This window comes from Myotis yumanensis, unplaced genomic scaffold (genome assembly GCF_028538775.1).
Source record: "Myotis yumanensis isolate MYYU_CA2020_CCGP unplaced genomic scaffold, mMyoYum1.0.hap1 SCAF_7, whole genome shotgun sequence".
NCBI classification, from domain to species: domain Eukaryota; kingdom Metazoa; phylum Chordata; class Mammalia; order Chiroptera; family Vespertilionidae; genus Myotis; species Myotis yumanensis.
The window spans coordinates 45,379,937-45,394,150 of NW_027223758.1; the positions used below are offsets into that span (position 1 = coordinate 45,379,937).

A 14,214-nucleotide genomic window follows, 5' to 3' on the forward strand; every position below is an offset into this window, starting at 1 on the left:
CACAGCGGCGAGGGTGCTTTCCTTGGCAAATATTCAAATATCACACGCCAGCATCACATGTTTAATACTATTTTAGTCAATATGACTTGTGTTAAAGTCACCTGAATCGGGCGATTGTTTGATGTTATTATCACCAACAGGTCCTCACACAACACCCCTCACTGCCGATGAACTCACGAGAAAGGCTTTAGTTTAGGAAACTAGTGTTTTCTTAGAAAAGGAAAAAAAAATAAAAGCAGTTCTCAGTAAAAGGTAAACCACAGAGCTACTGCGTTCAGACAAGTTGTACATATTAAACCACACACGAACTGTATCAAACAATGTTTAGGCTCTGCCTGATCCACAAATGTGAGTCAGTTCAGAATTCAAGGAGTTAAGGCCAGGATCCTACCCATGACTTTCCCTGACATTGAGGATATATTGAAAAATGATGAAACTATATTCCAGATGACCTCACTTGCTCTCCATACAGCTCTGACAACCCATAATAACCCAGAGGTTCTTTCCTTGGTGGGCAGCACAGCCAGCATTTCTTAGGAGAGCAGGCCGTCAGAGCTCTCAGAGATGCAATCCATTTCCATTTCCAAGTACAGGGAAGCCTCAGGCTCTCGGGACTCAAGGTCCCAACATGATGTCAGATAAAAAAAATTAGAGGGGGTCCCGGGAGAAGCATGTCTGTCCAGTGGAGAGCCTATCAACAGGAAAATTAGGGATGAAAATAGCTAAGCCGGTCCAGCCGGAGTGGCTCAGTGGTTGAGCATTGACCTAGGTCACGGTTCAATTCCCGGTCAGGGCACATGCCCAGGTTGTGGGCTCTATCCCCAGTGTGGGGCATGCAGGAGGCAGCCAATCAATGATTCTCTCTCATCATTTATGTTTCTATCTCTCTCTCCCTTTCCCTTCTTCTCTGAAATCAATAAAAAAAATATTTGTTTAAAAATAGCTAAGATGGGCCAACGACCTTGAGATTGCACACATTATAGCACCGGAGATGGGCTTGCTGGCCCCACAATGCAATCTCAGTGGCTTCAAAGGCAAGCAAGCCTCTTTGTGGAAAGCTGAGTAATATGGAGAAATGAAAGGGAGAGGCAGAAGGGATAAAGAAGAGAGAAAGCGAGAAGGACAACAAGCGGTGGCAGATATTGGCAGCCAGGATGCAGGCAGAAAGCCCCAGAGGGTCTGAGACTTAGGGAACGGGACTGTGCTGCCATCTCAGAGGAGAGGGGGTGAGACAAACACCCCTGCATCAGGAGATGGTGTGTAAGATCCAACCCTTCCACATGTTCCTGAGCTTTGAACTCCACATCAACAGGTATTTTAAAAGCATCTAAAGCATAAACCATGCTCATGGGAACTCTCAGTCAGAGCTCAGCTTGACATCCATCCATTTGCGTAGTTTCAAGGTTGACTCAAATGTTCAGAGGTTGTGTGTGATGTGTTTTACTGACAAAAACTGTAAAGAAGCAAATTAAAGCCAAAAGGGAAATTTCTGGCTGCCATGCTAACCAAATAATGTCAGGTAAAAAAAAAATCATCCTAAAAATAAAGTAACACTTCAGGCTAAGGGTTCATTTCTATAAATACTACTTCCCCAGAACCCAACTCTAGCAAAGCATGATCTCCTCTTAATGAATTATCATATATACTATATACTAGTATATGTGTGTGTGTGTGTGTGTGTTATATAACCATGATGGTCTAATTATGGCTCCATATCTCTCTCTTGAAGTTTGGGGTTTTCAAAAGGACCTGCTCCCATGCTCCCCTATAATTTAGAATCACTGGTCCTTGGCTGTGACAATGCCACAGCCACAAAGCAGGACACCGAGAAAGGTTCTTTTATACACTGCTGGTGAGTACAGAAATTGCTGTCCCCACAATCTGGAAATATCTATTCAAATTTAAAAATAGCACCATTGATCAAGCCATCTCATGCCCACATGAGCACAGGGATATTCACTACTGTTTATAGTAAAATCATGTAATAAGCTATGCTAATCATGCAAGAAATAGTACACAGGCATGAAAAGGAAAATGCAGGAATTTCAACAATGAATCACCAAGTGAGAAAAAAGCAAGATGCAGACAGGGACCTATGGTGTAATTGTTTTATAAAATAATGACAAAACACATCTATGTGAATAGCTGTATCTATGTCTATGTATCTAAATGTTTGATACAATTATTTGAATGTGTATTAAGCATGGAAAGGTATACAAGGTTGATAACACTGGCATCACGGGAAGAGGGATTAGGGTGGAGGGAAAGAAGGGAGCAGGAGGAAAGAAATAAGTGAAAATGAAAGAACATGTCAACCATAAAAACCACATGGACACTATGATCTCACTTATCGGAAATCATGTGTGTTTACTTAGGCACATGTATATAAACAGATGATGACAGGATGGTCTACAAAATGTCAATGGTTTTTATTTCAGGGTGTTGAGATGTTTTTAAACATAATTTTCACTTTATTCCTGATATGTATTTTTAAAATATTTACAACCACATGTATTATTTCTATAATTAGAAAAAAATTCACTGAGGGGGAAAGATGAAAAGCCCTATGCAAGGCATTCCAGGTCCCAGAGAGAACGCAAGCAGAGAGACTGGACTTGTAAAGCCAGGCTGGGACCAGAGTGGGGAGGTTCTCAGTACCCGGCAGGGACGGGCAGGGACAGGCAGACGACTTGCAGGCTGTATACCAACTCATTAACAACAGGCTGGGCTTTTCTTTCTGGTGGTGAATTATGAATGATTTCTTCTTCTTTCTTTCTTTTTTTTTTTTTTTGGTGCCTTTTCATTAAATTTATGGGGGTTAATAAAATTATACAGGTTTCTGGTGCACAATTCTACAAGACATCATCTATACACTGCATTGTGTGTTCACCACCCTAAGTCAAGTCTTCGTCCATCACCATTTATCCCCCCCTAACCCTCCTCCACTTTCCACTACCCCCCTCTTCTATTTTATTTTCTCTATTTTCCAGATGTTATGAAAAAAATACCTTGTTTTTGTAAGCAGAACAAAAGTATTATTTTAAAAACTATGCCATGAAGGCTCCTAAGTGGGAAGGGGTAATCATCAAGGTGGCATTTTAGGAGATTAAAAACCATTTATGAAGCAATGGCGTCATAAATGAGACCATTGGGAGTTGATAATGGCCCCAAACAAGGAGAACCTGGTAGAAATGGAAGGAATGGGTGGACTGCAGATGTTCGCTAACTAAAAGAATGAGTGAGTGAAACATTGCTGAAGAAGAGTTGCTAACTCTCAGTGGCCCTTGTAAGGTTTGTAAATGTCAAAGTCAGTTGATTTGACCCCCAAGATTACAGAGAGCTGTAATTGTTTTAGAAACTGGCCCGTTTTCACTATCAAGCCTCCAAATGCAGCCACCTCTTGGAAGCCATGTTCGGGAAAGCTGCAGCACTCAAGGAGAAAGACAAAAGCAGTGGAAACCACTGAAGATGAAGAGAAATTATGTGATAAGATGAGGTAAAAAAAACTTTCCTCCACACAAAAAGGACATACATCCTTGACAAGCATTGAATCACTCACACACACACACCCACTGGGATTTTGCAGATCAAAGAAAAACATTCCCAGGTAACTTCTGGCTTGCATTCATTTTCTACTGCAGCCAACAGAGCAAGCTTCTGATCAGTGTTAGGAGAAATGAAATGTTTCTATTTAATTGTGGTTTGCCTTTTCCTGAAAGCTGTCACATTCTGAGAACTCCCCTTCATTAGAAGTATTCAGGAAGAGGATGGGTGGCTCTGAGATGACGGAGGGGGGCATAGACGCTTCCAAAGACCTTCCCGGCTTCAAGAGTCTGGTTCAAGATGGGACGGGATGCCAACTGCCAGATTTTACGCCTCCCCCCTCTCAGAGGCTCCAACGGAGGTAGTTTACTAAATAAGCTGTGTTTATGTGTTCTGGCATTCCTGGAGCAGATGTAATGCAACTGAAGGCAAACAATTTTAGTAATGCAATTCATGCATTGCCATCTAAACACCACGTAATCACGAAACTGAGATGTTTACCCAATAATCAAAGACTTAGGCAAAGCAAGCAAAAGGCATTTTGTAAGACAAAGTACTGGCCAGTACCTCCAACAAAAGGATTTATTGAGTGTTTTCCTGAAATGGCTTCTCAGAAAGAGTCATCATGACTTGGTTTCTTAATCACACAAAGGTCAGAAAAACTTCAGGAGGAACTGGGTTGGAAACAGGGTTCTCCTGATAGAGTTTCAGGATATGCTTGTCAGAAAGTAAGCAACACCCTCCTCCAGATGCCCCCCTTCGCCTCTCATGACATTTCTCCACAGGCAAATCTATGTCCAAGGTCATCGGCGTCCCTCTTGCTCCCTATATGCTGGCTCCTGCCCTCTTTCCTTCTCCACAGCTAGGCCCCCTGACTCAGTATGGCCTCTTCATCACCCCAATTCTGTCTTCCTCCAAGCTTGGCTCAAAACTCTCCTCTGTCTGACAACAACAAATTCTGGCCTTTCATTCTTTCTGGGTCCTCTCCTGACTTGTGCATGTGATTAACATGAAATAATTAGCAAGTTTGTTGGCAGAAATAGCCCCGGTGAATGACTTCCACCTGATCCCCTAAAACCCTAACGATCTCCCCCTGTCATGGCACAGTGTGGTCAGAGCAAAAGCTGCTCGCTCCCTTTCTTTTCTTCCTTCTCTCAATTTAGTGTTTATTGAACACCTACTTTAGGCAAAGCACTGTTCAAAGTATTTCCCCCTCACATTTTTCACTCAATCACTTCACATACCTCCTTAGATATCAAGAGTGGCCCTTGTGATAAGATGAGGTAAAAAAAAAAAACTTTCCTTTGAATTCTGCTCCTCTCCTGCTTTCTTTTAGCGGTGTCACCATTTACTCAGCTTCTTGGTGTCGTGTTTGGTTCTTCCCTCCTCCTCAACTCTTCCTCCAAGCAACTGCCAATCCTTTATCTCATGTCTGGCTCCTCCTTTTTATCCCTCTGTCTTCATATCCTCTTCACAGTTGGCCTCCTGCTGTGCAAGTATCTTCTAACACGTGAGTCGGTTGATATCACTGTACACATCCAAAACTTCATGTGATCCCTGTTGTCTACACAATATAACTCGAGTTCCCTAGTTTGACATTAAAAGACTTCCTCCTTTCCCATCCATCACCTATTGAAGCTTATCTTCCAAACACACAGGACTTCTGGTTCCCCAAACACACCAAGCATTTGTTAGAGGTTTTTTTGAGCAGGTTCCCACTGTGTGCAGAGGCCTCCTCCCACCTCTGTCCTAGAGTGAAATCCTACTTTTCGAAGCTTGCTCAAATGCCAGCGAACTACCCCCCTTCCCTGTCAAAACTGATTGTTCTTTCTTCTGCATTTGTCAGATTTTATTGTTTACAGCTCTGACGCTGCCTCTAGATCATAAAATCCTGGAGGGTAGAGATCCTATCTGCTCCTCTTTGCATTCCAACATCATGCCCCAACCACTGTAGCACTCCCTAAGCATAAGCTGAACTGAAGTTTACTAGCACTGGTAAGTGAATTTACTAGCAACCATCGTCTTCCAACAAACATTTATATGTCTAATAGGTACAGACAACTCTGCTAGGAGCTGTAGAAGGAAGCCAGCTCGTGAGTGTGTGCTTAGAATGCATCCTTTTTTTTCTTTTTTTAAAATATATTTTATTGATTTTTTACAGAGGGGAAGGGAGAGAGATAGAGAGCCAGAAACATCGATGAGAGAGAAACATCGATCAGCCCCCTCCTGCACATCTCCCACTGGGGATGTGCCCGCAACCCAGGTACATGCCCTTGACCAGAATCGAACCTGGGACTCTTCAGTCCGCAGGCCGATGCTCTATCCACTGAGCCAAACCGGTTTTGGCAGAATGCATCCTTTTAAAGACCTACCTCACCTGATTATGCTAAGCCACCAAACACAGCATTATATGAAGGCATCCAGTCTCGTGGATCAGCAATCATTCCCAGATCTTCCCTTCGTCACTGGACATCCTAGCAGCAAGATCCCTGTTTCAGAAAGCACCACGAAAAGAAGGCCCAGGCTCTGGAAATCAGGGCTGTGCCTTCCCTCCAGGTTGATGTGGAAAATAAAGGCGTTCGCCTCTTAGCAGTACTAACTCCCAACCTCATAATTTACTTTAACTTCAGTTATCATGAGCATTTAAAACCATGGGAGTAGCCAAGAAAACTCGAATGTCTGGGAAAACTAAACGTTTGATTGCTGGTGGATGAAAACTTTTGGAAAAGATGATAACTTTTTTTGTTTAAAGGTTGGTATTTGGATAACAGCTGTGCAAATTTTTCTGAAGCACTCAAGGTGATGTATGACATAAGGTGACCACATGTCCTGGCTTGTCAGGGAGAGTCCCAGTTTACACCTGTTGTCCCTGCCACATTATTAATAGTGCCCTCTTCACTCTCAAAACTGCCCCGGTTTGAGTGATAAATTACATGACCACTCTATCCAGGGGTAGTGTCCGACTCCACTGCCCATCCATGCATGGGAAGACCCTGTGCTCAAATCCACCAGGGAGCCGAGGCTGAGAAACGTGGCAGAATCCAGGCTTCCTGACACCAAGCCCAGGCTCTATCTCAGAGAACATATTTCCTCTAAGTTGTTTCCTCATCAATTAATCAAGAAAAACACTTTGGGAAATGGTCTAGATGGCATCAGCATGGCTTCTGCAAACTGGCACTTACGGTGCAGCTGGGGAGCTAAACCACTTACACGTTCAATCATTAAACAGGGACAGCCACCTTCATAATACAGGGCCAGGTACGTGGTTAAGTGGCCATTTCAAAAGGAGTTAAAGAAGGAGAAAAGCCTCTATGGGCTCAGGCTTCAGAGAAGCTTTGTGGAAAATGAGGGAGCCTCAACTGAGCCTTAAAGGAAGGAAAAGAAAGAAAGAAAGAAAGAAAGAAAGAAAGAAAGAAAGAAAGAAAGAAAGAAAGAAAGAAAGAAAGAAAGAAAGAAAGAAGAGGGAAAGATATTTTTCTTTGAAAAAATGAAAATAGAAAACAAAGAACACTGAGCTAGGAATAAACACCACTTAAGTGATTCTGCAAGCATTATTGCTTTTTATTCCAGAAGATAAAAACAAGACAAAACAAACACAAATGGTCCGTGTGGCTTTCCCCAAATCTCGCAGGGACTGAAGGCACAAAAGTCACCAGGTCGAGGTGTCTTACAACCAGACAGGTGCTAGCTGCCAGGTGACAGCGCTCGACTCTGTGACATGGTGAGAAAAAAAGGGGCCATGTTTTGAGCTCTAACCCCACATTTTCACTAATGGGCCACGTGTCTGTAGGCAAGTGGCTTCATCAGTGTTGAGCCTCAGTTTCCTTATATTCAATGCTGGGTGAAGTGATCTCTGAGAACCTTTCATCTCTGCCAATCCCCAACCCTTTACATTCACATCCAGGTCTGGTTTAGCATGTTCTTGGCTTAGCTCAGTAGTGGATGTGAGTGTTCATCTCCAGCAAAATGGCAAACATGGGGCTGATCCTATGAGTCTCTTCACTACAAAGATGTAAAATGCTTAAGACAACATCACAGAGCTAAGCTAGGAAGGGAAGGAGAGAGGCATGGGCCTCAGGAGGAAAGATAAAACTGAAGGCAGAGCTTTGACCAAACGTTGATTCCATGGTACCCGAGGGAGTTCAGACCTACAAAAATGCCCCTGGGGATCTGAGGGTGGTGATTACATTCTAATGCCCTGAACAGATATGCATGAGGGGTGTGGGGAGAGGGCGGAACTGAACCCCTTTCATAAATCTCAAAGCCTTAAAAAGTCACCCTACCCTTGAAAAGAGGACTAAAAATACTCTGCCCGCTAGCTCAGAGATGAAGAGCAGCAAATTGCCTTATATGCAAAGCTCAGGATACAAAATCTAAACAAGAGCCACATTCAGCGGTAGGATCAGAATTTACACTATTTGTGTATTTGGGTGTGGGTGTTCCATGACAAGAAGTGAACAAAAACACAATTCTAGGATCATTGAAACTCCTTAGATCCCCAGATACAACAAATATGTGGCCACTATGTAGAAATAATTTCAACAAGTCAGGACTCACAAGATTCCCATAGAAAATAAATCTCTGTGAAGATGAACTTGCCAAAACACACACTGTGTGCAAGCACATGCACATGCACATACACACAGGGGAATAAAGTACTAAGAGGGACAGTCACAAAGGAACATTTTTAAAAATTACAATCCTAAGAACTAAAAAGATAAAAAATAAAAGTAGATTTGAACAAGAACAAAATAAAACTCCTGAAATTAGCACAGTGGAAAAGTGAGACAACAGAGTAACACAAAGATAGGACTGGAAAAATAGATTTGAGGAAATCAACCAAAATGTAACATAAGAGTTCCAAGTAAAAATGGAACTCTTAGTTATATCCCTAGACCCCATGTCTCCTCCATAATGTCACCCCACTGGGCAGCAGCTTCTATCCCAACTGGCAAAACCAGAGGTTTGGACTCTGGAGACAGGGTTCTTGGATTGAGAGATGTCATACACCAAACAAAATAGAATATTGCATACTGAATGCTGACCCCTCCAGTCTTATTCCTCACCTCAGCTCTCAGCACTGGGACACACAGACCTTCACTCTCCAGGAGAGAGTTTGGATGAGTGTTCTCTGGAGAATCTCCAGGTTCCCCAGTGGGAGACTTTAGGAGTTGACATGAAGAGTTCCCCAACAAATGGCATGAACATATTATTCTACAGCAATGCTCGAAGTCGACAAGCCCCTCACACATCCTCAGTGCTTTCAATAACCTTATTAGTTCTTCACTCTTAAATATGAGAAGACAGCCAAGGATTAGCAGACATGCAAGGAAGGTCTCTACAGAAAAGACAGGGCTCAAAACAAAGAAAAAGGCAGCATGAGGAAACAGAGACCACAAAGGGAGAAGAAAATTTCAAGAGAATAAAATTTATTTTTCAGAAAGCGAAGAAAATGTCACACACATGAAAACAGAACAGAATGCTTTGTAAAACAAAACAAAACTATTTATAGATGAAAAGAAGAAAATTAAGATGATAACAAATGAAAACTCAATAGACAGGTTGGAAATTAAAGTTGGAGATTTCTTCAATTGCCTGAAAAGACAGCAAAAGAATAAAGAGGTGGAAAACAGGAGAGAAAATCTAAGGAAATTAGAGGACTGGTCTAGAAATTACAACACCCAAACAATAGGAGTTCTGGAAAGAAAAACTGACACTAACAGAGAAAAGCAAATATCGGCTGACTGAAAGAACATAACGATTGCTCAGTACTATAGATGAAAACAGACACACGAAAAAATTGACATGAAATTTAGAATCCTGGCGGGGAAAAAAAGATTCTACAAGTTCCATGGAGAAAGAAAGAAAAAAGGTCAGATACAAAATATCAAGAAGAATTTTTAGCCTTCTAACAGCAATGCTGGAAGATAGCATAAAATAGAGCAATGTCTTCAAACTTCTGAAGAAAATTGTTTTTGACCTAGATTTTCTTCGTGCAAACCATCAAGTGAGAAGAGAGGATAAAGACCTCTACGGATACTCAGTGTGCATGCATTTCTCATGGATCCATTTTTCCTACGCTACTGAAAGCTGAGAGCCACAAAAGTGAGTGAGTGACAAAAAGAGGGAATTGTATGTGATCCTACACAGGACTAGAGCAGAGGGATGATGTGGTGACTGACGTGAACTGACAACCGGACCCCAGGCACACAGACCAGTCCTTCTGGAAGGGACAAGCCTGGCTGGTGTGGCTCAGTAGCTGAGCGTCGAACTATGAACCAGGAGATCACGGTTAGATTCCCGATCAGGGCACATGCCTGGGTTGCAAGCTCAATCCCCAATGGGGGTGTGCAGGAGGCAGCCAATCAATGATTCTTTCTCATCATTGCTGTTTCTATCTCTCTCCCTCTCCCTTCCACTCTAAAACCAATAAAAATATTTTTTTTAAATAGAGAAGGACATAGTGAAGGCCACCACTGCCTCAGGCTTTTACTCTGATAGGCTGTTGGAGACTGTGCTCCCTCAAACAGTGGAGTAAATCAAGAAAGGAGATCCACTTTAGAAGAAAGGCAAAGGAAAGTTCTAGAAATCCCAACATGACAGGTGTGCACCAGGCCTAGAGAAAAGTTCAGGTGAAGAGAAAATGGAAGTCTCCAGGAGGGATATCGCCAAGAAAAGAGTGGTCGAACGAACAGGGTACAGATGCCATCAGCCTTGTGGAAAGAGCACTGTGAGCCTATAAAAGATACAGGGGAAATCTGTGGGAAGTCCAAAGAACCCTAAGGAGATGAGAAATAAGACTGATATTAACTTCATAAAAATAAAAAGTTCAGTTGTTCATAGAATTTGCATAGGCAAAATAGGGAAAATACTAACAACTGATGTAACCAAAAATTGCAATAAAATTATATTGGGCAAAAGGGGGAGTGGAAGCAGTGGATATAGTTATGTAAGAAAACTAAATCTTTATCTATTTTAATAGGAAGTTAAGACATCATGAATGAAATTGATGAAACAAAAGATAACAGCATGCACATTATTTAGAAATGTAGAGATGTATATATGCTAAAAGAAAAAGCTAAACTATAAAAAGTGATTTCTTTGGGAAGTGGGGCTGAGGAGGTAGGGTGGGTAGAATTTGTTCCCACAGAAATTAAGAAACCAGCACACAAGTAAATACGTACAAGGATGTTTTTGTCTGCAGTGTTTGTAGAGACCCAAAACTGAAAATAACCTAAATGTTCACCAATATGGCTGAATAAATTATAGGACAGCCATACCATGGAATTTACTTAGTTATTTTTTTAAATAAGTTAAATTGACATCTACTTATCATGAAGGATATCCTTAATGTACTATTAAAAGAGAAAGACAAGTTTTAAAGTAATGCATATGGTATGTTTGATTTTTTTGCAAACAATAAGACACTGTTATTTAATTACTATGAATATACATGTACATGTATTTATATGAAGAACTTGGAGAAACACTTTGCATATGATCACCTTAGAGGGTTATGAATGAAAAGGATAAGGGAAATCAAGAAAAAAAATAGACCACGGAAAAATAGAGACATGGGTGATACGAAGGTTAAGAGATATGAAGAAGAGAATCACAAGATCTACTATACATATAACAGAGGACTGAGGAAGACAAAATAAAGAGATCCAGGGAGAGACAATGTTCAGAGACTACAACTGAGAATTTTTCAGAATTGATGAATACTGGGAATCCTTAGATTCAAGAGGCATACTGAATCCCAAACAAGACTGTGGTGAAACTACAAATCATCAAAGACAAAAACAAAGAGAAAAAATATTTAAAGTAATTAGAGAGAAAAATCATATATATCTCTAAATGAATGACAGACTGACACTAACAATACCTCATAATAGGCATCAAAAGGCAATGAAATAATACTTTCAAATGCCCAGGGAAAAATATATCTAGGTAAAATTCTATACCTAGAAATGATTACTCAATACTGAGGGTGAATTAAAGATATTTTCAGATAGAGACAGAGAAATCATTTAAGACTCCCAAATCCTTGATGAAATAACTACTCAAGGATGCACTTCTGTAAGAAGGAATCTGAACTAATAAGGGAGGAGCAGAACCCAAGAAGCCACATCATAACATTTATTGGGGGCTTACCCTGTACTTGACTGCACAGCAGCACCATTCTAAGTGATTTACAACTAAAACGGGATTCAAGGGTAGCCAGTTTGGTTCCTGATTTCATACTCTCAACCACAATGCAAATAAAATGACATCTATTTTGAAACATTTAAAAAAGTAGATTTGTAAAAAAAAAATTGTATGGGAACAAAAAAGAAACAAAATGATAGATGATAAAATATTTAATAGTGTCATCTCAAGAGAGAAAAGCTAGGCCAAAGTGTTCTAAGGAGTCTGCATTATTTTGTTCGGGTAGCAAACAGAGAACAGATAAACTTAATTTTGGACTTTGTTATTCAAATATAATTTTTAAGAATTAAGGGTAACAGCTACAATAACAGAACAAAACATACGTTGCAAAGCAAGTAGAAAACAGTAATAGATTTTTAAACAGTATGACTATATTTGTTGTGCCTGGGAGGTAAGGTGAGGGAGAAACCTGAGCAGGAAGACGGTGGAGGAAAGTCTGGAGTCCCTGGGAAGAGGCAGGAAGGTCCTATAGAACCCATCACAGAATGAGAGACAGTTCTCAATACATCATTCCCTTTGTTTCTCCCCTGGGATTCTTGAGCTTCTCAGGGTTCTTCAGGATGATGTCATACACCACAGCACAAGTGTTGCAGATATACATGGCCATCGGCCAAGGTCCTGGAACCTCTGCCTCATCCAGCTTGCACACCAGCTTTTGATAATTGCGCACAAGGGGCGGCTTGGCCACATGGCCCCGCTCAGGGGAATCCTTGCAGATTTGAGTGTGGAAGCCTTCCAGCTTCGTGTGAAGGGTGGTCATCAGCTCAAACATTCACCTGGAGAATCCCTCCAATATTGTTCCCATCCTCAATACGAGGTAACTGGAGCTGCAGCCATGTGGTGACTAGGGTGACTGCTCAATGATATCGCTGGTCCTAGCTGCAGGTGCTGCCAGAGGACCATGATCTCCTTGCCATTCAGTGGGCCACCAGGAGGATCTGTGCCTTCATCTTTCCCTTTTGTCTTTTCATCCTCGTCTTCCTTTTTCTGTTTCCTCCGCTCCTCCTTCTCTTTCTCCTGGTGTGGGTCAGGCACCAGGACTTCAGGTTGCTCAGGTTGGCTTCATTGAGATCTAGCTCCTTTAAAAGCATCCAACTCAGAAAACTTTTTGGGGAAATAGCTCCCCACCAGGTTCTCTGTCTTTTACACAGCTCTTCACCGAAGACATTCACCTGGGCTTTTGGGCTTCAGGTTGTACCCTGAGTGTGGCCATGGCCAGGGGCCCTGGTACCACAGAAGCAAAGAGTAGGCACAAGGAAGGAAAAGCGAAATCAGCAGGAAAACTCACGTAATCTAACAGAACACAGAATAGGAAGAAAAATGTAAGTACAGAGAAAGGATGGCATATATAAAACATTTGGATTCCTAATGACTTCCAAACATATGACTAATCATAATAAATGTAAATGGCTTAAACTAATCTGTTAAAAGAAGTCCTCAGATTGAATTTTGTACAATTCCTGGTGCTTAAAAGAAAGAAGCCTAAAACATGTCACAGCAAGGATAAACATAAAATAATGTATTCAAATAATGTGTCCCTATAAGTAATAAATGTTCAGTAAATATTTGTTTTAACTGAATGAATGAGTCTAATAAAATGGACTTTATAGCCAAAAGTATTGGGGGGATAAAAAGGATTATTGCTTAATGAGAAAAAGATACTTTCACCAAGAATCATTCTGTATTTCTACCAGTAAAGTGTCAAATATATATATATATGTGTGTGTGCATACATATATATATTTAATTATATGAAAGTAACAAATTCAAAAACTATAGTGAAAGATTTTAAGACACATCTCTAAGAAATCAATACGCCAAGCTAAAATAATATGACAAAAATAGATTTAAATAATGCATATTATAAACTTCATCTAATTGATATGAAAAGAGAATCCTCTACCCAATAAATAAAGAATACACATGAAATGTTTATAGAAATTGATCAGTTTCTAAGCCACAGAGCAAGTCTCAACAATTTCCAAAGACCTACTAACATTTAGACCACATTCATCGACCAAAAGACAATATAAGTTGAAATCGATAACAAAGCTACAAACCTGTTATATTTTGAAATTTCAAAAGCACACTAAGATGTTAATATGAAATCAAAATGGAAGTAACAAAGCATTTAGAACTGAACAATAATTAAAACCCTAGATTTCAGTAGAAGAAATGTTTAGCATTAAATACAATATCAGAAAACAAGAAAAATGTTAAATTAAGAACATAAAGAGCAATAAAGTAAACTCAAAGACAACAGAAAATATCTTTTCCCACAAATGGATAATAAAGTTAACAACAAATTAGTAAGATAAAAACAAAGAAACGATATAGAGTAGGAACAAAATAAAGGTTGAGTCTTTCAAAAGACTAAAAAATTAAGTAGATATTCAACAAGAATGAAAAGGAGAAATAAAAGAAAACACAAATAAACACCATTAGGCATGAAAAGGGGCCATA

General features: G+C 40.4%; 1 protein-coding gene and 1 pseudogene across 5 annotated transcripts in view; both read right to left on the minus strand.

The window, feature by feature from the left end:
- The window catches only part of BCL2 (BCL2 apoptosis regulator), a 164,372-nt gene that overhangs the window by 74,844 nt on the left and 75,314 nt on the right, over positions 1–14,214 (minus strand). The gene's annotated exons all lie outside the window — the stretch shown is intronic.
- Positions 12,251–12,964, minus strand: LOC139014577 (proteasome activator complex subunit 1-like; annotated as a pseudogene).